This window comes from Stenella coeruleoalba, assembly GCF_951394435.1.
Source record: "Stenella coeruleoalba genome assembly, chromosome: 7".
Taxonomy (NCBI): domain Eukaryota; kingdom Metazoa; phylum Chordata; class Mammalia; order Artiodactyla; family Delphinidae; genus Stenella; species Stenella coeruleoalba.
In genome coordinates this window covers 12,047,664-12,075,188 of record NC_137153.1, presented here as the reverse complement: position 1 = coordinate 12,075,188, position 27,525 = coordinate 12,047,664, and the positions used below count along the sequence as shown (strand labels likewise).

The 27,525-nt window shown below is 38.3% G+C and overlaps 1 protein-coding gene across 11 annotated transcripts in view; it reads left to right on the top strand.

Annotated features, from left to right (window-relative positions):
* Positions 1-27,525, top strand: part of LOC307189184 (uncharacterized protein) — a 408,683-nt gene that overhangs the window by 17,602 nt on the left and 363,556 nt on the right. For 10 of the 11 annotated variants that reach the window (XM_079926991.1, XM_079926990.1, XM_079926998.1 and 7 more), the window contains exon 3: positions 24,415-24,485. The exons of the other annotated variant lie outside the window; for it this stretch is intronic. The gene's annotated coding sequence lies outside the window, so the exon portion shown is untranslated. The remainder of the gene's footprint in view (positions 1-24,414; positions 24,486-27,525) is intronic. 11 annotated transcript variants of the gene reach the window in all.

Genomic DNA, 27,525 nt, shown 5'->3' with positions numbered 1-27,525 from the left:
TATATATTTCTATCTATTGGACTGTTTGGTAACTTTTTTCTTCAGCTTACTGGGCTATATTTTTTTCTGACCTCTGTAAAGTGAATATTTCATTAAATAATTGTAGCTTCTGGTGAGTTTTACCAACATTATTTCCTTTGGGTTTTACCACCATTCCACAATTTAAGCTCAAATAGGAAGATTTCATCATATGTAAATCAGTAATTTTTGCATTTGTTCTTTTTGAAAAAAACCATTTCTATTCATGACTCTGCCTTTGTCAGTGTTGTTTCTCAGCCCTGAAAAACCTTTTCTCTGCTGGAGCATTTGGTAAGTTCCTATTTATCTTTAAAAAGGTCTTAGAAACTGTCTTCTTTAAAGCCCCCTCTGACTTGCCTCCCACCCACAGATTAAATCATCACATCTTTTGTGCCACCATCACTCCTTGAACACATATTTTTATGGTGCTTATCACACCATATTGCAAATATTTGCCCATGTCTTCAATGCCTTGTAGTCTAATGGGGATTTCCTATGCACTTAAAGCTAATTCTAATTAGAATTCTAATTAGAATGTGGAAGAGCTAATTCTAATGTCGCTAGCACTTAGCAGGTGCGCAACAAAAATCGATTAAGTTGGTGAAAATATGCTGGGTGGTGTGAAGATAGAAAAGATGGGGAAGACAGTTTCTGCTTCAAGAAATTCAACATCTATAGCAGAAACAAACCTCAGTCCACAATCTCAGGTGACCTATGACTCAGTTTTCTTTCTACACTGAGCCCCTAACATAATCTCAGTTAATTAATTCATTGTTTCCCCTCTGCTACAAAGGTTTTCCCTGAAGTTATATCTAATTCCAACTCCTTGGTGAGGGCATGAGAGTTCCGTCCTTGAGGGTCATCTGTCCATGCTAGCAACCTCTGGGCCATTCTTGTTCTGGCCTTGTCTTCCATCTCTGTCCAAAAGACCCCTCTAGGTCTGGGGGTGTCTTGTTGGCCCTTCCACGTCAAGCTGAGCTCAGTCATGGGTGGTCCTTCTTCTGCCCCCACCTCATGCTGGGCAGTATGGAACTTGATTATTTATACCTCCTTGAGCTCTCCCTGGTTGACAGGAGCTGCAGTCCCCATTGCTCTAGGATCTCTGAAACCTTTTAGGCTTCTGTCATTCCCTCTTTCCAAGTTACAGAGGGTGATCACTGAGACCTCTTGTAGAATTCCACTGGAGTTTGAGGTCTCCTCATGTCTCCTCCTATCCTCTTCTCCATAGCCCAAACAGGAGGTTGTTTCCTTAATCTCAGGGGCGTGAAGCCCTTGCTCTTAGTCATTTTTTATCTCTGCAGTAAGTCCCCTTATAGCACAGAGTGTGAACCTGAGGCTCTAGAGCCTTTCCTCTGCTTTCCGGTGTAGGGGTCTTTCTCCAAGGCCAGGAAGAGCTTGCAGTCAAGCTGTACAAATGGAGGAAGTGTCATGGGGTCCCTAGCAGCGACAATATCCTGCCATACCTCTAGTGCCAAAGGAAAGATGTGCACAGTTAAGTGTACTTCCCCTGTGGCAGTGTGCACTGCCTGATGCCAGGGCCAGTAGGCTCTGGAAGGCCTCAAATTCATGCTACGACTGGGAGAATACCTACTGACGCTCTGTCTTAGTTCAGTTCTCTCCACTTGAGACCTCCGCTACCTAGAAACAACTTTCCACTTCCCATGCCAATCTGCCTGTTTTTGACTACACAGAGTGGTTCAGGGAGTCTCACTTACAAGAGGCTGCCTTACTGCTCTTCCAAAACTGACCTCCAGCCTGGGCTTGACTGAGCTGTTGAATATGAGTGTAAGGTCCACCTGTCACCAGGTCTTTGCTACTTCCCAGACCTACCACCTAACCCCAGGGTCTTTTCACTGCTGGCATTCACTGCTCTCATCTCCAGTCTTAGAGTTTTCAACCTGGTGTCTAAATAACTCTCGAGTATCACTGATATTCTTAAGATTAAAATTACAAAATACAAATTATATCCCTTGTTTAAAATTATTCTACCTTTATCAAAAGTGATGCTGCTAGCGCATCAGCAGACAGACATAAAGGTCAAGCCGTTTTCAGTAGCGAGCATGAGTTTGAACTGCTCTCGTGATGAGTGGCCTGTCATTGTCTAGGTTGGCAGTCACAAGGAGGTTACGCGGCCTTGGTCTTTGCTTCATTAGCCCTGTAAAGGTAACAAATTCTTGATACCTTATGAGCTGTGCCATCAGATTATGTGCTAGGGAAAAGAGACTCGCAGCAAAAACTGTTTCTGATTTTTCAAAAATGAAAACTCAACTAGAAGTGGATCCAAGGTAGATTCTTTTATAGAGTTACATTGCATATTAAATAATGACATAGTGCATTTCCAGTTTGTGTTTCACTGAAAGTAACCTTATACCCATCTTAGTCAAATTTTCCATCAGCATTTTAAAAAATCAGTAATTTCCACAGGTCTTTTCGTCAACAGAATATCCTCGGTTACTTAAAAAGTTTATTTTTCAATGTTACTGAATCATTGATATGTTGCTAGCTAGGCTTGTTATTATTATGTAATTGCTCTACAAGGAATAATTAACTCTTTTATTATTTTTCTTCTTTTTCCAGCTTTATTAAGATATAATGGATAGCGAGGTGTGATTTTTGATAGATGTCTCCCTTGTAGATTTTATATTGTTGAGTGCTGCATTGTGTTGGATTTTATAAAATCCTTTTGAATTTCAATTACAATGCTCTTAGGTAGTGTGAGGATTGGATTTTCCCATTAGATGCCTGCTTTCAGTCTTTTTCTATGGCAGACCCAGGGTAGTTAGTCGAGGGCTACTTGGTCTCTCTACGAAGGTACGTCCATTATGAGAACTCTACCCAATCACCGTGTGAAACCAGTATCCCGTTTTGCTGTTGGGAAGATAACTTCCAGCCCCATTGGAATTGTACAGTCCGCTGCTTTTAGTGCTTCTGTCCTGTCATCTCCCACCTGCACCCCCCAGCATCCAGAGACTCAGGCCGGCCGCTGCAAATCTCCAGTTCTCACCTGGGAATTCCAACAGGGCCAGCCTCTCCAAAGGATTTCTGTCTCTGTAATTCAGCAAGGCCCTCAGGCTGTCATGATTTCCCAGCTCTGAGGGATAACTCACTGGGAAGTAATCTGGTGGAGTGATAGGGCTCATTTCATTGTCTCCTTTCTGTCAGGGTTTATAGCCCGTCACTGCCTGTCATCTAATGTTTGAAAATCCTTGCTTAAGTTTTTGTTGGTTTTCTCCATTTGCTTCTGGCCAAATGGCAGGTTTTATAGCAGTTAACCCTTAATGGGCAGAAGTAGAAGTCATTCCTTCCTGCCCCGCTTCTTTCTTCCCATTGTCATTAAAGAAACAAGTGGGGATTTATTGGGAGAAGGAAAAGCATTGAGTCTTGTAGCATGAAGATGAAAAGACATAATAACATAGTCATGATATCATAGAAGAATTATCAATGGGAGAGGAAGAGATAGTAACAATAATAACTAATTTATCTAGGACTCAGTTTGTGGGAGGTCAGCTAATGTAATGCACATCCATTAGTTTTCAAAAGGGGTATTGAGGAAAAGGCAGACTTTTATTTACAAGTCATTCGAAAATTCCTATGGTACATAAAAGCATCATTATAACTATGTTGTAAATATATATGTGTTTGAGTTGAGGAGAAAAGACAGTTTGGTTAAAGCAGGGGTACCAGCAAGTGATTACAATGGATCTGTTCCATTTCCTTCCAGTAATTAATTGCTAATCCTTCTAATTTCAATGAGTTTCTCAAGCCAGTTCCACTGGCGCCAGCAGCCTCTGTCTCAACATAAAATGTGAAAAGCTATGTTGCATTGAATAGATTTACGCATTATTACATAATGCCACCTTTATTAGCAGTTTGGCTTTTATGGAGTGTGTTGTATTTGTCACAGTCCACAAGTGTTTAAGCCTGTCCGTTGTTTCCCTGTACTGCTGATAGGTAAGCCCTCAGTGCCAAGGACACTGGCTGAGGAAGCTGCAGGATGAACTCATGGGGGGTTATTATTATTAAAGCATAGCACAGAGAAGCAGCGCAAAGGGTATCAGTAGCAGAGAGTGGTGGATATTTAGAAATGTGTATATAATATAATGTTATATAAAACACGAAAACCTGTTTAGTCAAATATTGATTTATTGTAGACTTATGAAAAGAATGGTGGTAGACTTTTCTTGAGAAAAATGGGGTTTCATAACTCACAAAACTTTTAAATTTGGATTGGGACAGTTAAGGCAAATTCATGATTTAAAATTGTTTAAAATGCAAACTCAAACAAGGATGAGTCAGAGTCAGTTTGCCAGCTAGAGCATGGACTAGATTAACTAATTGTGCCTTTTAGAAGTTGGACAAAGAAAGCAGAAAGTTTTGCATAGAAGGTCAGATTTCCAAATCATTTAATTCACATACTTTACTGATCCTCCTTATGATTTAGAGCTATATATTGATAACTGCTTTACACTAATGAAAGACAAAAAATGAGACAATAGTATTGTGGTAGGCAGAATAGTGATCCTTCAAATAAGTACACGTCCTAATCCTTGAACCTGGGAATAGGTTACCTTACGTGGCAAAAGGGAATTTGTGACTTTAAATTAAATGCTTTTAGATGGGAGATTATCCTGGGTTATCCTGGAAGACACAGTGAATCACAAGGGGCCTTAAAAGTAGAAGAGGAAGGTAGAGAATCACAGAAACGGCAGCATGAAAAGTACTCAGCTCAACATTGCTGGCTTTGAAGTTGAGCAAGGAAACCATGATCCAAGGAAAACAGGCAGCCTTTAGGAGAAGGAAAATGCAAGGAAATGGATTTGTCTGAAGTATCCAGGAAGGAATGCAGTCTGCTGATATCTTAGCCCAGTGAAAGCCCTGTTGGACTTCTAATCTACAGACTGTAAGATAATTAATTTGTGCTTTTTAAAGTCACCACGTTTATGGGTATTTGTTACAATAGAAAATAGCATCACTGTAATCAAGAGAGATAAGACACGTGGCCCATCAATGCAATTGATAGATTAGAAGAACTCAGGCAAACTTTTAGTCCCCAGAAATGTGAGCTTTTGTTCTCCATATCCTTTGAAATTTATCATAGGCATGATGTATTAATCAGTACCACTACAGTAACAATGGCCACAATATCTCAGTACCTTTCAACGGAAAGTTGCATCTTTTGTTCACAGCAGTCAGCAAGAAAAATAAGTAAAAGGCATCCAAATTGGAAGGGAAGAGGTAAAAGTGTCACTATTTGCAGATGACATGATACTATATATAGAAAACCCTGAAGTCTCCACCAAAAAAACTATTAGAACTAATAAATGAATTCAGTAATATTGCAGAATATAAGATTACTATACATAAATCTGTTGCTTTTCTATACACTAATAATGAACTATCAGAAACAGAAAGCAAGAAAATGATACAGTTTAAATCACACACAAAAAATGAATAAAATATCTAGGCATAAACTTAACTGGGAATGTGAAAGATCTATACTCTGAAAACTATAAAACATTGATGAAGAAATTTGAAAGTGATAGAAAGAAATGGAAAGATATCCCATGATCATGGATTAGAAGAATTAATATTGTCAAAATGTCCACACTACTCAGAGCAATCTGCAGATTTAATGCAATCCCTATCAAAATACACATGCCATTTTACACAGAACTACAACAAATAATCCTAAAATTTATATGGAAACAAAAAAGGCACAAAATTTCAAAAGCAATCCTGAAGGAAAAGATTGGAGACATAATCCACCCAGAATTCCAACAATACTACAAAGCTACAGTCATCAGAACTGTATGGTACTGGCACAAAATCAGACATATAGATCAATGGAATAGAATAGAGAGCCCAGAAGTAAACCCATGCACACATGGTCAACTTTTCTTTTGCAGTTCTTATTGGGTAATTTCCATTATTCTATCTTCCAGGTCATTTATGTGTTCTTCTGTATCCCTTAGTCTGCTATTAATTTCTTCTAGTGTGTTTTCAATCTCAGTTACTCAATTCCTCATTTCTGTGTTGGTCTTTTTTATGTTTTCTAGTTTCTTGTTAAAATCCTCACCGTGTTCATCTATTCTTTTCCCTAACTCAGTTAACATTCTTATTACCAATGCTTTGAGTTCTTAATCTGGTAAATTATTTTTGTTTTCATTATTTATTTTTTCAGGGATTTCCTCTTGCTTTTTCAATTTTGACCAGTTCCTCTGCCTTTTCATTTTGCCTAACTTTCTCAGCCTCTATGAATTTAGGCACAATAGTCACCTATTGCAGTCTTGAAGGGGTGTTCTTATGTGGGAGCATCTCTATACAGACTCATGTGCCCAGTGCCTTTGGTGCAGGGCTGGATTTGACATGGACACAGTCACATCTTTCCTCAAGGGGCACTAGCAGCTATCTCCTGGGTTAAGGGGTGGGGCTGGAGATGGAGGGGCTAGAGCTGGAGTTGGGTGAGGGATGGGACTTCCCCTCTGCTCAGTGGCTGTCACCACCCTATCAGGGGTGGGGTCTGATCCCTAGTTGCTGGAGCAGAAGCCTTGAGGGTCAGCACATGCTGGCTGTGTAAATTGTTCTTATAATAAAGATATACTGTGCAAAATGGAAGCTAGATAAAGTATTTGGATTTTCAATTGAATTTTAAAAAATGGATATGCCATAACTACACACACGTACAATTAAATATATATGCATATATTTACATATATATACATGTGTACATATAGGTATATGATGTCTAGGAATGGATAGAACATAGTAATTTGTACCCAGTATTTCATGATTTTTAGATCAAGAGCCTTGATCTGGTAGAGGCTCAATCATTTGTCTAGAATATTTATAAATGGTGTTGTGAATACCTGGGGACACATAATGTACTATTGTGATGTTAGTAGCCATTCATAATTATTACCTATATATATTATTTTATCAGGAGTTTGCAAAGCCTAATTATTATTTTATAGATATTTAGTAGATCATATAATTTCATAAAGAGAAAATGTCTCTCATGAACTATTTCACTCTGAAATGTACAAGAATAGTAGGTGAAATGCTTTATTGTTTTTCTTTATTCACAAAATTTTATAGTAGTGAATGCTTTCCCTAAATCTTCAAAAGTTTACTATTTAAAACTGTATTTCTGATCTCCTGGCTTTATTCTATTTCATATATTTTAGCTATTGAAATATTGGTTATCAGTGCCAAAATTGTAACCTTTATGTTCAATGAGAGCCTGCTCTAATTGGCTTTTGAATCTGGTTGATATAATTTCAATAGTTTTTGATAGCTTATATACATAAAAATGCATATTTTCAGAATAACAGTACCAGCAATATTGTGAAAAATGGTTATAATATTTTTCAGATTTTCTTGTCCTTACAAAGGCATTTCCTTTTATTAAGTCTAAGTTAGTATGTCCTGGTTTACAAAACACTCTAAGTATGAACAAATTATTGTTTCAAATTCACTTGATATGTTTTATCTCTTTATAGTAATGCCCCCCAGTCAATACCAGTTTGTTTCCTTTTTTCTATATAAATTGTTTATTTTCCTTATACTATTTTTATAATTATGTTAAGCATTTACACATTTTCAAAGAAAATATACAAATTATAGAAATATTTAATATTTTCAACCATTTCAGACAATGTCAACATGTTTTTAATATGATAAAATTTAAATTCATCTATTTATTTGCAATGTATCATACTGTAGTTACCCTTAAATCTGAAATAATCTCATTGCTTTGAAATCTATTTGTATACTCACTTTTTTATTTGACTTTCTTCACTTGGAGTACTTTTAAATGTGCTCTTCCCATTTGCTACTCCATCTTCACAATGTAATAAACTTTCAGTTTAAAAACTTTTAATTCATTCTCTCATCCTTTAACTATTGTCATCATATCTTTTACTTATACATACATTATAAAACTTGTATTGCAATAGCATTATTTTTGTCTTAAGTAGTCAGTTGCCTTTTAAGGAAATAATTGTAAAATTGTGTGTATATGCACTTTATATTTTATCAACTTACTATTTCTCATTCTCGTCATTCCTTTTGTAAAAGCTAATTTCCATTTTGTGTCATTTCACTTCAGTCTAAGCAACCACCTTTAGCATTCCTTTTAGTGTAGACAGACTAGCAGCAAATTCTCTTAAGTTTCATTTGTCTGAAAATCTCATTATTTCAGCCAAATACTTAAGATTATTCTTCCAATTTTTTTTCCTGCACTTTAGAGATGTCATTTAATGATGTTTTAGCCTCCATAGTCTCTGATGAGACATCAGTGGTCATTCATATTATTATATTTATGTAGGTGATGTGTTTTCTCCCCTTTGGCACACTTCAAAATTTCCTCTCTCTCCAAGCAAGACTTCCTCTCTATCCTTGAAGTTTGATTAGTGTGTACTTAGATGTATTTAATATTTAGTGGGCTTTGGCTTTATTGAGCTTCCATTTTGTTTCTCTTATCCCCTTGTGATATTTCAATTATATATTAGATATTATCTGATTCTCCTTGGTCATAACACTTATTTACCATTGAAGAATATAACTTATGAGTGATTTTAACCAGAACACAGACATACTAATACACCCTGAGAAGAACCTGTACAGACCTGATGATTCCAATAACTGTAAATCTGTTTCAAATAAGGACTCAAATGTCTCAAAATTTTGTGTGCATGATTCTGTAATTAATGTCCAATATATTTATGTAACAAACAGACATGTGCACCAACATTTCACTCCACAGGATGCTATAAATTCATAAATATCCCCTACTGTCTTCAAAAGCTCTTCTAGAAATTAAACTCTTACTTTGTATTAGGACTCTTTCAGTTCAAATTTAAGATACTATGGGCAAGCCAATGTCTACTTATCATAATTAGCTTAGTGTATTTAATTTTGCTGGTTTTACTTTGGGGATCTTTGACAGTTTAAGAAACTGTCTTCCCCTTAAAATTTTTTAATGAATTATTATAATTTCTTAAAGGCTATACTTTTTTATTATATCTCTATTTTCAAACTCTGTCAAAAGCATTTTAAATAAGTTAAATCTATGCACTCTGTATTATTATTATTCGTATTTCACATATCAGAAAACTGACTCCAAAAAAATTATAAATAACTTTCAAAGCTAGATAACTAATAAATAGACTGGGATATGAATTAAACGTTTCTTATTCTAGGGTTTCCAATCTTACCAATTACAATATAATGCCCTTGTGGAGAAAGAAATTAAAGCAGCTGGCTTGTAATCTGGGGAAGGGGTGCTATTGGGGAAAGAATGAGGGGTTTCAGTCTAATGTCCTTATAAACATGCTGATAACTGACCTCCTGATAGAAACACTAATGATATTGGTTAGGAGAACACTTATCTGTGGAAACCTCCTAATAGAATGTCCCTGGTTTGTAATTGCTTATGACAAACAATCCTAGAATCTGTGGATTTATGGGTCATCATTCTCCAGAAAATCTCAAGTAAGGTATATAGAAACCTGGGTATAAAAGTGAGGTGTTTCATAACCTAAATTCTCTTTGTGTGGTGTCTGAGAAACCTCACTTAGAGATCGTGTCTACCACCGTGGGGTGCATCTGATGAAGGAAGAAAGGGAACCAGAAGCCACGTGCTGTAACCCAGACCCCCTTCTGCTTTTTCACTGCCTCTTGTGCCTTATGTCATTGAAGTGGTTTGTAAAGATCTACCCTAGATTAGATTTCTGATTCACATGTCTTATTTTGCAGTTTAATTCTTTGTTAATATCTCACCTTATGTGGCAGAAGGGAGTTTGCATATGTGGTTAAGTTAAGGGTGTTAGGATGGAGAGCTTATCCTGGATTTTCGGAGTGAGAGGAGGTAATATAGTCATGAGGGTCTTTGTAAGGGGGAGTCAAAGAAGGAGCCGTCGTGAGGAAAGCAGAGTCCTTGTGATGCAATGACAAGCAGTGGAGATGGGAGTTGCCAGAAACCAGGAATGAGGCAGCCTCTAGAACCTGGGAAAAGGTAAAGAAGCAAACTTTCCCCCAGAGCCTCAGAAGGGACAGAGCCTTGCCATCAAGGCTTTTGACCTCCCGGACCATAAAATAATAAGTTTGTGTTGTTTTAAGTCACTGAGTTTGTGGCTTTTTTTTAATATATCAGCAATAGGAATCTAATGCAGGTGCATGTTGCGTTTGGTAATTACATGGGTATCAACTAAGTCTGCTTTTCTTCCAGTTTTAATTGGCCATGCTAAGTGAAAATTTGGGATTGCCTGAGCCCCCCTCTGTTGTAACCATCAAACACTACAGAATTCCAGGATAACAAGAGAAAGGGCTCAGACACAAGTTTGATGTTCACTTTTCTTTATGACGTTCCTAGACGTTTTCTAGGGATTAATAGACCGTTGAAGAGTAAACGTATGGTTCTTGTTGCCTCCGACGTATTTGATGTGGTAAAGCTGAATAGGAACAGCAAAAGCTGGAGGAGCACTGATGCACCATCGAGAACTGGATAAACCTTCTCTTCCGTTGTGATTTAGATATGCAGCCAAGCACAGTTTGCAGTCTCATGGAATGGAAATGAGTTGATGATTGGCCTCCTCAGTTCAAGAGGAGTTAAGGACCGTAGGTACCCATATGACATATATAGGCTGGTTGATGAATCCAAGTAAAATGGAAGGCCCAGCCCAACCTGTGAGCTTTCTGGGAATTACATGGACTAGATTAAATGGACATAATCTTCAAATTGTGAGAAGTACTTTGTTCTCTGTCCCAGACCCTGCCCACAAGCAAGAAGCCCAGTTACTGCTCAGGTTTTGAAGAAATCATACTCTTCATACAAGAATCCTTTTAAGTTCTATCCACAAAGTCAGTAGGAAAAGAATCTGACAAAGCAACAATAACAAAACAATCCAAAATAACTCTTCAGGGGTCCGGAAGTGAAACAGCATTAAGAGGTTTATGGAGGGCTTCCCTGGTGGCGCAGTGGTTGAGAGTCCGCCTGCTGATGCAGGAAACGCGGGTTCGTGCCCTGGTCCGGGAAGATCCCACATGCCGCGGAGCGGCTGGGCCCATGAGCCATGGCCGCTGAGCCTGCGCGTCCGGAGCCTGTGCTCCTCAACGCGAGAGGCCACAACAGTGAGAGGCCCGGGTACCGAAAAAAAAAAAAAAAGGTAATAAGTGTGAAATAAAGGGAAAGAGCATACTGACAGCAAAGATAGTCACAAGGAGATTGAAATCCCCCAAAAGGATGCAATCACACTCTTTCCACATCAGCACTTCAGAGTGAGGGAATAAACCCTTATTTCTGTCTCTTATATTGAGTATTGACTAATAGCCAGTGTTGGGAGAAACCCTGGTTGGATTTCCGTCTGGTGGAAGAAGAGTGGATTTCTACCGATTTTAAGCACTTCTTAAAGGTCTACCTGGTGAGTCTGAGGAGAAGATGTGAGGCAGCACATCTGACAATGGAAAGTCAAGTGAATGGGATAAAGTAGAGGATGCAATAGAGCAGAACCTCTTTATCCTTCAGGCGGTAAGTCAAGATACGATGTTGCTAAAACAGCTGCCTTCCAGATGAAGCCATATTCAGAGGTAAGATATACCCAAATGAAGGTTTGTTGGGTACCCACTATTGGGGAGTACAGACCGTTTTCCCATATTTTACAATTTCTTAAATGTACGATGGGACAAAGTATGTGGTACTGTGATTGGCATCTGCCTCAGAGGGCCAAATGCTTGGTGGAGGTGTTAGGAGCTGGTCGTTGTATACTAAGTGATGCTGCAAAATGTTACTAAAGGCTTTTTATCATGAAGAAAAAGACATTTTAGTCTAAACAGGGCCATCAGAAGGAGCTCTCTTTAAGAATGGAGAGACTGCACAGTTCTCATTAAATGGAAGGATCAATGACGACCATATTCATACACGGCAGAAATTCTGGGAGGAGCTCCTAAACTCTCCCAGGAAGAACCGTTAAATACTGGAATCACAACAAAGTCTGATGTTTGCAAAGTTCTGCGTCTTAGAGAACCCAGTAAAGGCATGTATGTAGCTATGGGCAAATTTTGATAAGGTTAAAGAGTCATGTACCAAAATGTTCATTGCAGCTCTATTTACAATAGCCTGGAGATGGAAACAACCTAAGTGTCCATCATCGGATAAATGGATAAAGAAGATGTGGCACATATATACAATGGAATATTACTCGCCCATAAAAAGAAAGGAAATTGAGCTATTTGTAATGAGGTGGATAGACCTAGAGTCTGTCATACAGAGTGAAGTAAGTCAGAAAGGGAAAGACAAATACCGTATGCTAACACATATATATGGAATTTAAGGAAAAAAAAATGTCATGAAGAACCTAGCGGTAAGACAGGAATAAAGACACAGACCTACTAGAGAACGGACTTGAGGATATGGGGAGGGGGAAGGGTAAACTGAGACAAAATGAGAGAGCAACATGGACATTTATACAATACCAAATGTAAAATAGCTAGCTAGTGGGAAGCAGCCGCATAGCACAGGGATATCAGCTCGGTGCTTTGTGACCACCTGGAGGGGTGGAATAAGGGAGGGTGCGAGGGAGGGGGACACAAGAGGGAAGAGATATGGGAACATATGTATATGTATAACTGATTTGCTTTGTTATAAAGCAGAAACTAACACACCATTGTAAAGCAATTATACTCCAATAAAGAAAAAAAATTGATAAGGTTAAATTATAGATCATCATTGTAGAGTGTGGCTTTCGTGGTGTTCTAATGGCCCAAGTGCCACAGATAAGAATGATATTCATCTTCCCTTTCTTGTTCATTTGAGCCTTTCCATTATGTATATCCTGGACCTGGTGAGGCAACAGGTTAGGAGTGAAAGAAAAGGGCACAATACAGCATATCCTTATGGGGGATAGATGGGCCATGCTATATAATGACAGGGGGAAGCTGCTATCTGTTAAAACCCTACAGTGTTACCTGCAAAATAGTTATGACCACAAACCACAGAGAATACAGACTTGACTGGAAGGTTGCCTGTAGTCACCACCCCAGTTATTTCTAATATGGAAAAAGTTGCTTCAGTTGCGAAAGGATGGAATATATGACTGTAATCCTAATTTACATATAGTGTAAAAATACGACTTTATTTGTTATAGCAACATGTTAACAAAGAGTTTTAAATTCTCTTACTTGGAAACCTGATTTCTGCACACCGTGATCCCAGGATGAGAAAATATTTTTGGAAGCTGAGATGAAGTCTTGAATTGATACAATACCTATGGAAACCAGTTGAAATGCATGTAGCTTTAGGAAGATTATACAATCAAATGCCTCCAATAATAGAAAGATTCAGTAAATGTGGATAAGAGAGGATAAACAGTAATTCAGCTGATTAAAGAATATCAGTACACCTATGAAGAAATATAAATAACAGTTCACATGTTTTGTAGAGGAAATTCCTGCTCCCCTTTGGAAAACAAATTCTGGTGATGACCCTTATGTTATGCCCTTATAGGAAGGTTGCTTCCAGAGTGAAAAAAAGGAGGAATGTGATCCAGTTTAATCTCATTGACAACATCATAAAGGAACCTAAGGACTAGTAGTCTGAGGATGTTTGCCAGGAGAAGGGTCCTTATTTATGGAAATCTTTTTTTTTTTGGCTGTGCTGTGTGGCTTTTAGCTTGTGGGATCTTAGTTCCCTCCTAATAGGGTATATCTGATGAAGGATGGTGGCCAGTAAATAAACCCCGAATCTATAGTGTATTTGGCTTAACCCCTTGAAAAATGTCAAAAATGCTGCGGTGTAAAATGGAGATATTCATGAGATAATCATTCTCCACTAGGTGAGGTGAAGCCCTATGCCATGTACCTTAATAGAAACATTGTCTATTTGAGGTAAGCAAGCCCTTTCTGTTGTGGGAATGAAGAACCTGAAACCCAAACGTAATGTCTCGGATCACTTTCTGCTCTTGTGAGCCTGCCTGTGGCCGTGTGCACCTGGGAAATTAGTTGTAAAGCTTGAGTGACGGATGAGATCTCTGATCACATGAATCTGACTGTACAATCATATTGCTATGGATTGGGTTGTATCCCTGCCCCTCCAAATCCATATATTGAAGCCCTAACCCCCAGTGTGGGTGTTTGGGGATGAAGCTTTTGGAGGCAATAAGGGTTAGGATAAGCTCTTCGGAATCAGTGATCCTGTAGGAAAAGACACCATAGAATTTGTTCTCTCCCTTCCTGCCTTGTGAGGTCACAGCAAAAAGGCAGCTTTCTACAAGCCAGGAAGAGAACGCTCACAGGGAACTAAGTCTTCTGGTACCTTGATCTTGGGCTTCCTAGTCTCCAGAACCCTGAGAAAATAAATGTCTGTCTTTAAGCCACCCAGTCTAGGGTATTTTGTTACGGGAGTTGGAGCCGACCAAGACTTTTATCTTTAGTTATCTCAGTAACGCTGAAATCTGTGGATCCTTAATCAGTTCATGAAAATTCTTAGTCTTTGTGTGCTTCTTACACTCCTTTCTGATTTATCTTTTTTCTGCACCATTTTTCTCCCCATACCACAGTACAGCAGTATGCCCGCAGCACCTGACCTATCATTGAGTTCACTACTTTATTTTTTCAGCAATGCCTAATATGCTGTTAACCATTTCTACTGATTACTTAACTTCAGTTACTGTCATTTTCATTTTAGAATTTTAATTTGCTCCTTTTATTGTATCTGGTTTCTTGCTGAAATTTTAAATCTTATTTAATTCCTTCAACATATTAATCATACTTATATAAGATTTCACATATCATAGAACCAGTATCTACATGTCATGTTTCTATGTGTATTGTCTGTTTTTCTCTCAGTTCCCAATAAACTGTTATCTTTTTATGTGCTTAGTTACATTTAATTGAGTGCTGACATTATATTTAAAAGAAATACGGATTAATTTGAGGCTCCGGATGTGGTTTTCCTTTGCTTCTGGCAGGAACAAATCGAGGAAAGATCAATTTAATTGAATCAGGAAATGAAATTATTTGAATGTTGTTATTTGAGGTCATATTACTCTGAGGATATCTTAGTGTGCATAGGCTGCTGAAACAAAATACCATAGACTTGGTGGCTTAAACAAGAGAGATTTATTTCTCATAGTTCTAGAGGCTGAGAAGTCCACCATAAAAGCGCCAGGAGATTTGGTCCTGGGTGAGGGCCCTCTTCCTGGCTTGCAGATGGTGCCTTCTTGCCATGTGCTCACGTGACCGATTCTTTACATGCATGCAGGGAGAGGTGGTGGGGAGAAAGAGAGAGAAAGCTCTATAAGGGCACTGAACCCATCTACAGGGCCCCATCCTCATGACCTCATTTAAATGTATCTCCCCAAAGACCCATCTCCAAATACCATCATGTTGGGAGTTAGGGCTCTAGCATATGAATTTTGCGAGGACACAATTCAGCCTATGGCACAGCTCCTCAGTTTTCTCATTAAAACCCTGGGTTCCTTACTAAGCTTTCTAACTTCTTACAGTTTCTGAAAGTTAATGTTTGCCCCCTCAGCTCAGCCTCTCATTTTCCCAACTCTGTTTTTTGCTTCATAAAATATCGACTCGAGGAGAAACCTGAACCAACGTCAGGTTCGTATGTCCTAGCTTCTCTCATCTTTCTCTTTTTCCTAAGAATTCCCTGAGCACTGAATTCCTGTGCAGTCAGCAGTGTGTTGGGGCATGCTGGGGAGAGCTTCAGTTTTATAGGGTAATCAGGTTAGACGTTTGCCAGATGCTACAGTACTTCATTTTGCTCCCCATGAATCGTGTCATTATTCTGCTTTCAACAGTACTGACCCCAGCTCTATGAGGTGGGATGGGTATCATTCCCATATTGCAGGTGATGAGCCCGTGACTTAGAAATCTGAAATAATTTTCCCAAAGTTGCATGTCATGAGACCACAAATTTAGTTCTGTCAGACTTCCCTACTACAAAAAGCCTCACACTGAACTAAAACATAAAGATGCAATGAATTATACATAAAATCAGTATACTATGCTGAGCCTTAACTCAATATCATATGTTATAGAGGTTTTCCTGATTTCAGCAATAACTTTGAAAGTCTCACCAACAAGAGAAATATTTAAATTCACGTGTTATAAATATGCCCCTCAAAAATTTATTCTTTATATTAGCATTACCAATCATTAAAATTCTGAGTTTACGTGAAATAACCTTCTGATTTCCTTATCATGCACTATTTTCAGGACCAATAATGAAAACTGAGAACTTGGAAAAACCAAAGCTACTGAAATCTTAGTCTTATTAACACCTAATTTAGATTTTTCTCATCTCCATTTCCTTTGAGGTTTTTTTTTGGGGGGGAATATTCTTTTTCATTCTTCCTCCCACTTCCCTAAACCTCTTTTTAAACTAAACTTTAAAAAATTATCCTGTCATCAATTAAAATCCTTTTTAATCTCATACTCACTATGACAAGAAAGTAAAGTGTTTTATGAACTAATAAATGATTAATGAGCCATGCCTGAAAGAATGTTTGTCGCTCAAAAGCATAATAGAGCTAGAAGCAAAACTTAGGCATGAATGAATCAACACGGATATATGCTTAGGATAAATAGCCATTTATTTGCTTTGAAAAACAGTTTACTGCACTTAATACTTGTGAACTAGCATATTCTACTCTGCAAATGATACAAATGTTATCAATGTGCTAAAGTACTAAAACTTCTAGCATTGTAAATAGACTTGTAAATTCAAACAGAAGCAGAAGCATTTGGTTGTAGTTTTCAGTGCACATAGGAATTAAATTTTTCTCTAAGAAAATACAAATCTCTGTGTTCTACTTGTTAACCCAACCAAATGAAATTTTGTGGTAGGTGTGAAGTGCATTCACTAAGACCAGCTGGAAGACATTTTCTCACTTGGCCCAAGAAACTTACTGTTAATTGTGCCTCTGCTCTTACATGCGGAAGAGCCGATATTGACAGCTTGTACGTACCATGCAGAGTACAGGCAAAGCATATCTCAGGAATGTCAGATGGCAACGATATGATAGTACCATGAGGAATTTACCAGAAAAGAAACTTTAAAATGCACACTAATTTTTTTGTAATTTTTAATGCCTAGGAATGCTTAAATCATGCCCAGTTGCTGTTGGTCTAATATGAATATTCATTCCTTGATACCACTATTTCCACAGTCTTTCTGTGGCAAAGATACGTTCCCCTCCCCCTTGCCCAAAGACGTTATTTCCTTTCATAACCAAACATGTTACAGACCTTACCAAATATATTTTTATATTTCCTCAAACAAAAATATGTATTATTTGTCTTGAATTTCCCCACAATGCTGTTTCCCTTTTTTAAAAAACAAATAGCTTATATGTTGATGCTATAATTGCTGTTTCATGTCTGATCCTGTTGAGAAAACAAAACAGAATAAATAAAAGACTGATGCTTTCTTCCTTCTAATGAACACTTTTTTACAGCAGTAAATAGAAATAAGATTTCTGAACACTCCACTTTCCAAGCGTATTAAAATTAACAAGTTATTATATAACAGAGCTATTAAGTAAAAGAAATACATTTAATCAATAATAGGGCTCCCACTTCCATTAATCAATCAACGCTCTCTTGAGTACAGCTGTTTTTGACTCCTTAGTATCTTCTGTTTTCAATACTTTATTAACAAACTTATATTAGGAAGCAAAGGAAAGTATAATTACTTATCTCTACATTCAGTTGGGGTAATTATTAACAATTCGTTATTTTTATTCATGATGAACAGATTTTAAAACTAAAATCAAAACTTTCAAACTTACAATTTTGACTTATTCTACTTTATTCAAATACAAAATGAAAGGGAAGTAGTCTCAGGATCAACTTATTAAGACCTAAGAACACTTGGGGAAAATGACATTCACTGCAAACATATTTCAAACATTTGTAATCATTCCATTGGGCATTTTAGATAAATAGAAATTAATTAAGAGTCACAGTAATGGAGAATGAAATTCTCCAGCTGCACAATAGGCATATGATTTAATAGGAATGAAATGATTTTTGTTTGTTTTGTATTGTATCTCAGCCTGAACTGAAAGACCTAATTAAAGAATAAGGAATCATGCATGACACTGAAAGAGTTTTTTCTTTTTTTAATTTTATTTATTTATTTTGGGCTGCATTGGGTCTTTGTTGCTGCACATGGGCTTTCTCTAGTTGTGGTGAGCGGTGGCTTCTCTTGTTGCTGAGCATGGGCTCTAGGCGCGCAGGCTTCAGTAGTTGTGGCTCACAGGCTTAGCTGCTCCGCGGCAGGCATGTGAGATCTTCCCGGACCAGGGCTCGAACCCGTGTACCCTGCATTGACAGGCGGATTCTTAACCACTGCGCCACCAGGGAAGCCCCACTGAAAGAGTTTTGTTTGTGATAAGTTCACCTAACTCATAGATTCAACTGAATCTAATAGAGATCACGAAAGATTTTATAAATTAATATAATCTGTGAGGCATATAATAGTACTTTAATGATTTATAATAAATAACCATTAGGATATCTGAGCAGGAAACTTCAAAGAATGATCAAAAGTGGTACTCAGTTTATGATTAACATATAGAGAGATATGTGAAAAAATATGCAGTATAGCTATTTCTTAAAATACAAGAGATGGTTTGTGAATGGAGGTTTATACACTTTAGTTTTAAAGTTTAGAAAGTCAAAATAAGCTACGTAGAAAAAACAGTGGAATGAAATGTAACTGTCCATGTGTCCCCCAACTATTCATATCCACCTGGAACTTGTGGATGTGACTTTATTTGGAAACAGTCTTTACAGATGTAACTAGTTAAGATGAGGTCATACTGGAGCAGGGCAGGCCCTAAATCAATATGACTGGTGTCCTTCTAAGAAGATGAGGAGAGACAGACACAGAGACACACACAGGGGGAATGCAGTGTGCTGATGGATGCAGAGATGGGTGTGATGCATCTCCAAACCAAAGCGCCAAGGATTGCCAGCAGCCACCAGAAGCTAGGAGAGAGGCGAGGAATAGATTCTCCCTTAGGGCTCCTGGAAGGAACCATGCCTGCTGACACCTTGATCTCAGACTTCCAGCCTCCAGACCTGTGAGACAATAAATTGCTGTCGTCTTAAGCCACCCAGTCTGTGACCACTTGTTAGGGCAGCCAGAAGAATACTAACGCAGCCCATCTACATGGAATAACCGTATTTTAGTTGGATCAGGCTCGGGTGGAACGTGGGCCACAGAAGCAGGTTCTGCCTTTCGCTGTGTTGGCTTTAGAAAATGGTGACCAGAACCTCTCAGCTCATATTAGCCTTTAGTTAGCAACCCAAGAAAAGAATGAAAGTTCCCTTCCTAATGGCACCAGATAAAAAGACTCCAGATAAGGACCGCTTGCCTGACTCAGTTCAAATGCACCTAAAATAGTCAAGATGGCCAAAGGAGGGATTTCCCTGGTGGTCCAGTGGTTAAGACTCCACTCTTCCACTGCAGGGGTCACGGGTTTGGTTCCTGGTCTGGGAACTAAGATCCCACATGCCATGCAGCACGGCCAAAAAAAAAAAAAAGATGGCCAAAGAATAAAGAATTCTAACTGCAAAGGTCTGAGGCACATTCTAAATTCTACAGCCTGGTGCTGCATTAGAGAAAAAAGGTGATTACCCTTAAAAAACTTATGCAGAATAGAATCCTCTTACCCCTGCTAAAATATTAGTAGATATTCACACTGTAAAAATGCTGGACAGTGATATTATATTGGAAGTTTTCTAATGTGATAGGATTATTGAAACACAAATGATTTATGCTCATTTGAACTCTTGAAGAAAGTTACAGAGAATTATTATTTCCTATTAAACAAACTCAAACATGTCCTCATAATAAGAGGATTAATTTCAGTCTCTGTAGAAAACTAGGGGAATTTACAGTTAAAAATAAATCAGGTGAAGAGAGAGCTAAAATCTCATCACTTTTTCTCATCTGATACTTTTTTATAGAGATATATTCTGTGGAACACTTTACCTATCTACTCCTTGCAAAAATATTTCCACCATTGTTCAGATCACAGATCACAAATTTAAATGATCACAAAAAATAGAAGTAACTAAAATGTATGTAATATATTTAAAATGTTCTTTGGATATTAGAGACAAGAACATACATATATACACGTACATATGTAAAAATATGGTCAGCACTTTTGAGTTTTAGAGGAAATAGATACACAACAACTTTACTGAAAATTTCCCATTTTAAAGGTTTATAGATAATTCTAATAGAAAATTCTTATAGATATTTCAAAGTCCTCCTTTTCTCCATCATTTTACAAATTCTGTTCTATATGTTTATATGCTGTTTGTATTTACATATCTTATTTGTAATATATTCCTATTTGTACGTTTAAACTACAATATAGTGAAACATAGACAAATGTGTATTTGTATATACAAATTAAAATATCAAGCATATATTAATTTAGTGAAAGATAAATTTTTGTATAAATTTATATGATTACTAGGATAAATGAGTGATCAATAACTTCATTTTTTTCACCAAATAAAATACTGTGATCACTGTTCCTTAGTAGAAGAAAAAATTGTGAGCTGAATCTCAAAAGGTAGGTCAGTGATAAGTGTATCTTGACATTCGTGAGAACACCTCGGCATCAAAGTGGGCATAGGGACAGAGTAAGAATGTAAAGAATAAATCTTCCTGGAAAAAGGGACTAGTGGGTTTGAAAAACAAAACAGAATAAAACTGAGAGCTCATAGCCAGTTGTAGGGGCTTAGAAAAGTTGTGCTGATTTTAGTTCCATTCCAAAGAACACTTGGAACCCTGTGGTGTGTGTTAAGAAAGAGAAGTGTGCGAATGTTATGCTAAAAGTATATATGAAGACTAGAACATAAGGAAGCAATGCAATTCCTAGAAACAAAACTGTTTCAAAATGATGCAGAATATTTCCATGATGAACATTCCTCAATCCTGCAGATGGGGGTGCTTCAGAGGCACTGCCCTTACATCACACTGAAACCTTTGTGTATGTACTAGTATCATATCTTCAGTTTATAATTTACTTGACTGGGACAATTTAATGTATGTTAAATGAACTCAGACCATTCCGCTAGTAGTGGTATGTTAATACCACTTTAATCTTGCTGGGCTTTTAAACAACTAATTCATCAAAAGCATAAAATCCTTGCAACTAACCATAGAGTTTACTTAGTAAAAAGAAACTTTGGAAATGATTATTGAAATTCTTAGTATTATACATTGTAAAAATTCTCCTGTACTTAAAGTTTATAATGTTCTATCAAAAATTATTTTGGTATAATAATTAAAACCTATCTTTGGAAGACCCTTAAACCTAAAATGGGAAATAAATTCAACTCATTCCCACCTCATTTCTCTTTTTTAGTCTTCCCATCCTTTTGCTTACTATCTCTTCCAAATTTTGGCATTAAAACATAGGCAAATAATTTACAATATGTAGTTTTCCTCATTTGGATACCCTGCAAAATAAAGAAGCACATTCATATGCAACAATTACTAAATAAAGTGTGTTTCTGCATGAAGAGAGAAAGGCTCTGCCTATTATCATTTCTGAGTAATTTCTCACATAGTAAAACAGAGGGAGTTCCCTGGTGGTCCAGTGGTAAAGAATCCACCTTACAATGCAGGGGACGCAGCTTCGACCCCTGGTCGGGAACTAAGATCCCCCATGCCGCAGGGCAACTAAGCCCGCCTGCCTCAGCTAGAGCCCATGTGTCGCAATCTACAGAGCCCACGCTCTCTGGAGCCCGTGCACCACAACTAGAGAGAGAAAATCCGCATGCAACAACTAGAGAGAAGCCCGTGGGCTGCAGCAAAGAGCCCGCGCCACAAGGAAGATCCCACATGCCTCAGCTAAGACCTGACGCAGCCAAAAAAAGAAAGAAAGAAAAAAACAAAACAGAGAAAGGGCTCAAAGTTCCATGACGTGGCAAACAGTGTGATACTGGGATGGGGAGAAATTTATAGAAATAGCCAAGGAAATGTTTAGGGTCCAGGGCTCCATAATTTACTGTTAGAATAACTTAAAGTTACTACATTTAACAATTTTCCTACACATTCCAAACCAGAAATATTGCTAGCAAAGCTTCTGTGTCTGTCTGTATTTATCACAATACTGCTATGGAGAGATTTCTTTCTTTTTTCCCACTTCCTCTTCAATTTCAATTTCTTCTTGATTCAAATATTTACAAAATGATGAGGGCCAAGGTAGGAAACGTGAAAAGCACATTAAGTATTCTTATTTCTCTAAGGCTCTAAAGCCCCTTGGGAAGGACCATTGACTAAAAACATGGATATTAATAACATATTTATATTTGCTTTTTAAGAGCATTTTTCAACATATTTCCTTTCCTGATATACTATAAGCTGCTTATAATATGAAAATTGCTCTCCATTTCTTGAACTAAATAAAGACTACAAATGGCCATAATCTTCATGGCTAAGGAGAACAGTCTTGGCATTAAATAGGATAACAATGAATTAAGGTTCATAATGGAGAATGTTAAAATGGTATAAAGAATAAAAAATAATCAAGATTTAAAGGAACAACTGAAGTTTCCCCTAAGAAGACTATCACAATTCTTATATCAAGTTATCTGGTTTTATTCTTTACTTGCCACTTGTTTGATGTTTATAATCCTAGCAGACAGCATAAACAAGCTAATGGTTGTACTCAGGGGACAGGACATGTCCTGACCATGATTTTGAGCCCTTTTTTTGGGACAGTGAATTGTAACTTTTAAGAATTGGCTGTGTTTCAAATCTACAATTATATGCTTAATGAATTCTGAACTAAAATTGTCTACATAGTTGATCTAGTTTCTTGATAATATAAATAAATTAAATTAAGTATATTTTAAATGTATGCAAATATATTTCAAGATTTTAAATGAATCATAGAACAAAAGAAAATGGTATGAGATACTATAGCAATATTTGTGACATTTACACATTGACAAAATGCAAGGCACTAAGATGCGTGTTCTGGGGGTCCCAGAGATTGAAGAGATGTTCCTTTCTTTTAGGATCATTCCTTATTTTTCTTTTTGAAGGGTGAAACATTCTTATGAGAAAATGAAGTTTCTCCTGCTTAATATGAAGTGTAATAACCCAATTCCCGGTCTTTATGGAGAAAATCTTGTCATTAATATAATTTAAAGTTTGCCAATAATGTTACTCTATATCCATGTGTTGGTATTCGACTTGAGACTGTTAGGATAAAAATATACTGAATCAAAGCCACCTTGATGCGAAAGTGGTCGTGTGATGAATTGGGAGATTGGGATTGACATATATACACTAATATGTATAAAATGGAGAACCAATAAGGACTTGCTGTATAAAAAAATAAAATAAATTTAAAAAAATAGCCACCTTGATGTGAGCTCAGATAATAGCAACAAAATATTTTTACTGATGTCCATAAATGTTCCACATGCTTAATAAATAAGTTCCTAACTTACTAATGGCTTATATCCTATTTTTTGTCATTGTACTCATCCCAGAGTTGCACACTTTATATGTTGAAGGAGGTTATTGTCAAGCTGGGAAAATAAATTGTTCCTAGAGCCTCCTCTGAAGACTTGAAAATCTGTACCATTTTTAAAAACCAAAGATGCTTTGGAGGAATATTTAAAGGAAATAAAGCAATGTGGGAGCAACTTTTTGAAGCAGCAGTTATGTCAAAGATTCCAGGATGGGGGGTTGACTCTCAAACAATTGAAATCTAGCGACTACACAAACATATATTGAGTACTCCTGTGTGTCAGGGGCTGTTCTAACTCCTGGGGACATATATTTGAAAGTCCACAGAAGACTCTGGTATTTATTTAACTTTTACCCACAATGGCAGGGTAGCAGAGGATAAACAGTTAGATAAATAACTTTAAAAGAACATGGAAAATACGGGTAAGTGCTATCATTTAAAGAGAAATATTAGTGATGTAGTTAGTAATGTCAAACAGCAGTGATAAAAGAACAGCTTTACTTCGGTGATTAGTAAAGACCTTCCAGTATCTTTAACTAAAAAAAGGCAACTTCCAAAATTAAACAAACAAAAACAAAACAACACAAAATACAGGAAGAGCAGCCTGGTGGGTGAAGTAAAGAGCTAAACAGCCTCTAAACTGGAAATGACTTGGTAATTTTGGGAAACGCAGAAAAGTGTGGCTGAATCCCAGAGAGCAAGTAAACACATAAGGTTGGAGTCCTGGGCATGCCTCAGATCTGTGTGCTGTGAAGCCGGGATGCCGAATTTGGATTTATACGTCTTCTCTTTTGGAGAAGGAGCAAAGAGAGGATTTTAATCAGGAGAGCTGCATGCTTTCACTCATATATTTCATAAATTACTCTTGCAGGCATTTGGAGCACGGATGAATGAGGCACACAGAGAAAGAAGCAGACACGTTTTACTACTGCATCTGTCCAGGTGAGAGTAATGGTGAAAATAAGGAGAAGTTAACTTGCAATATGGTTCGAGCTGGAATCTGCAAGATATTCTGATGGATGGAGTAAGGAGCGGTACAAAGACAAGAGTGAAGGGTGCGTCCTGTGGGTTGACTTTTGTAGCTGGATGATAGGAAGGAGTGCTATTAACTGAGGTAAAAAAGATTGGGGAAATAGCAGGTTAAGGAGCTAGTTAAGAAAAATAAAATCTACTTCAGACTGATAATTTTGAGGTATCTTCGATTAAGTGGGGATTCTGAATAAGCAATTAGATATGGAAGACTGGCATATAAAAGCAAGGTCAGGACTAGAGTTAAGAATTCGGCTCAGCTGTAAAAAAGAACGAAATAGTGCCATTTGCAGCAACTGGGATGCAACCAGAGATGATCACACTAAGTGAGGTAAGCCAGACAGAGGAAGACAAATACCATATGCTATCACTTGCATGTGGAATCTCAAATATGACACAAATGAACGTATCTACGAAACACAAACAGACTCACAGCCATAGAGAACAGACTGGTGGTTGCCAAAGGGTCGGGGAGGTGGGGGAGGGATGGACTGGGAGTTTGGGATTAGCAGATGCAAACTAGTACATACAGGATGGATAAACAACTAGGTCCTACTGTATAGCACGGGGAACTGTATTCAATATCCTGTGATAAACCATAATGGAAAACAATATGAAAAGGATTGTATGTATGTGTATAACTGAGTGACTTTGCTGTACAACACTAATTAACACAATATTGTAATCCAACTATACTTCAATAAAAAAGAAAGAAAGAAAAACAATTTGGGAGTCATAAACCTTCAGATGGAATTAGAAGTCCCATGACGCTGAGCCATGGCCTCGCCAGGTAATGTGGAAGTAGCTCCCAAAGATGGCTGAAAAGCAGAAAATAGCACATTTCTTGTATGCATTGCTCCAGATTCAACTGCTCCAAGACTTCAAGTTTGGTTATGATAAGAATGGTAACAAAAGACTTGTGCTCCCATGTTCCTGAATATTAAACCAGATAAAATAAAAGTCAGAGTTTTCTAGGGTATTGTCAAAGAGCTCTGGATGAAAGAAGCCCTAATGCCCAAGATCCCGAGGAAGACAGGCCTGAATCCACACCAGCAGCAGGCCCCTGACTCTGGCTGCACACATGCAGGACGCTGGCTTACACCCTGCAGCTGACATCCACAGCCCTGTGGTCGCTCAGGGCCGGCCCCTCCCTGTGTGCCCGGATGCCACCAGTCTGACTCCCACCCCTGGCCTCCGCGGCCATGTGAGGACCTGCGACAAGACCCTGCAGCCACAAGAGTGCAGGCTGACAGCCAGGGTCCCCACAGCTGCCCGTGGGCCTAGATCTGTCCCTACCTCCGGTCGCTGGCCTGCCTCGCGGGGCTTAAGTGCAACTAGTCCCTGCAGCGGTAAAGCTGCACCCACCACCTTGACGGCTGGACTGGCCTCCGCGGCTGTGTGCACGCCTGTGGTGAGACCCTGCAGACACAGGATCGCACCCCGACAACCAAGGCCCTCGCAGCTGCAAGTGTGCCTGCCGTGGGTCCCGGCCCCTAACGCTGCCACTAAGCTTTGCCACGACGTGTGTGTACAGTGTGTACAGGTGCGCGCAGCCAACCCCTGCCGCCGAGTGAGCGCGTACCACCGGCTCTGGCTCCCGCCGCCGCCGCCTGGACCCTGCCCGTTGGACCTGGATGTGCCACTGAAGACGTCGGCGGTCCTTGCAGGCCTTGCAGAGCACTCGCAAAGGTTCGGGTAGTTGTTGATGTCGTGGACCCCCAGGGACATCCTGTCTGGAACCAGAGCCTGGACCAAGCAGAAGAAAGCACAAATGACTTGAAGACACATCATCTGAAATCATTCAGTCAGAGGAGCAGAAATAAAAAGAATGCAGAGGAATGAAGAAGGCCCACGGGACTTAAGGGACATCATTAAGAAAATAGGGCTTCCCTGGTGGCGCAGTGGTTGAGAGTCCGCCTGCCGATGCAGGGGACACGGGTTCGTGCCCCGGTCCAGGAAGATCCCACATGCCGCGGAGCGGTTGGGCCTGTGAGCCATGGCCGCTGAGCCTGCGTGTCTGGAGCCTGTGTTCCGCAACGGGAGAGGCCACAACAGTGAGAGGCCCGCGTACCGCAAAAAAAAAAAAAAAAAAAAAAGAAAAGAAAAGAAACAGCACATTGTTGGAGGCCCAGAAGGAGAAGAGAGGGAGAAAGGGGTGGAAAGCTGATTTAAAGAAACAATGTCGGAGAACTTACCAAAACTGTGGAGAGATTTGGACTCCCAAGTTCACGAAGCCCATAGGTTCCCAAACAATTCAACTGAAAGAGAACTTCTCCAAGCCCACTCCACTCACAGAAGTTAACTAGAAATGGAATAAGGACTTGCATGTCAGACCTGAAACTGTAAAACTCCTCACATCTTCAGTATGGCTGTTATCAAAAAGGCAAGAGGTAATAAATGCTAGAGAGGGTGTGGAGAAAAGGGAACCCTTGTGCACTGTTGGTGGGAATGTAAAGTGATACAGCCACTGGAAATCATTGTGGAAGTTACTCAAAAATTAAAACTACCATACGATCTACAATTCCATTTCTGAGTACACTTCAGAAGGAAGTGAAATCACTATCTTGAAGATACATCTGCACCCCCATGTTTATAGCAGCTTTATTCCCAAGAGCTGAGATATGAAAACAGCCTAAGTGTCCATCAACGGAGGAATGGATAAAGAGAATTTTGTAATTTAAAATATATATATTAAAATATTATTATGAGCATATAATACTTATATATGCTTATATAATATATTAACTAATATTTCTCTCTATATTTTTTATTATATATACATGGAGAAAGAAGAAAGAAAATATACATATATGTCTTATTATATGTATAATTTTATATATTTATATATATATATATATATATATATATATATATGTATGTTGTCACAAATGGCTGGGTTTCCTTCTTTCTCCTGGCTGAATAATATTGCACACACACAATGAAATACTATTCA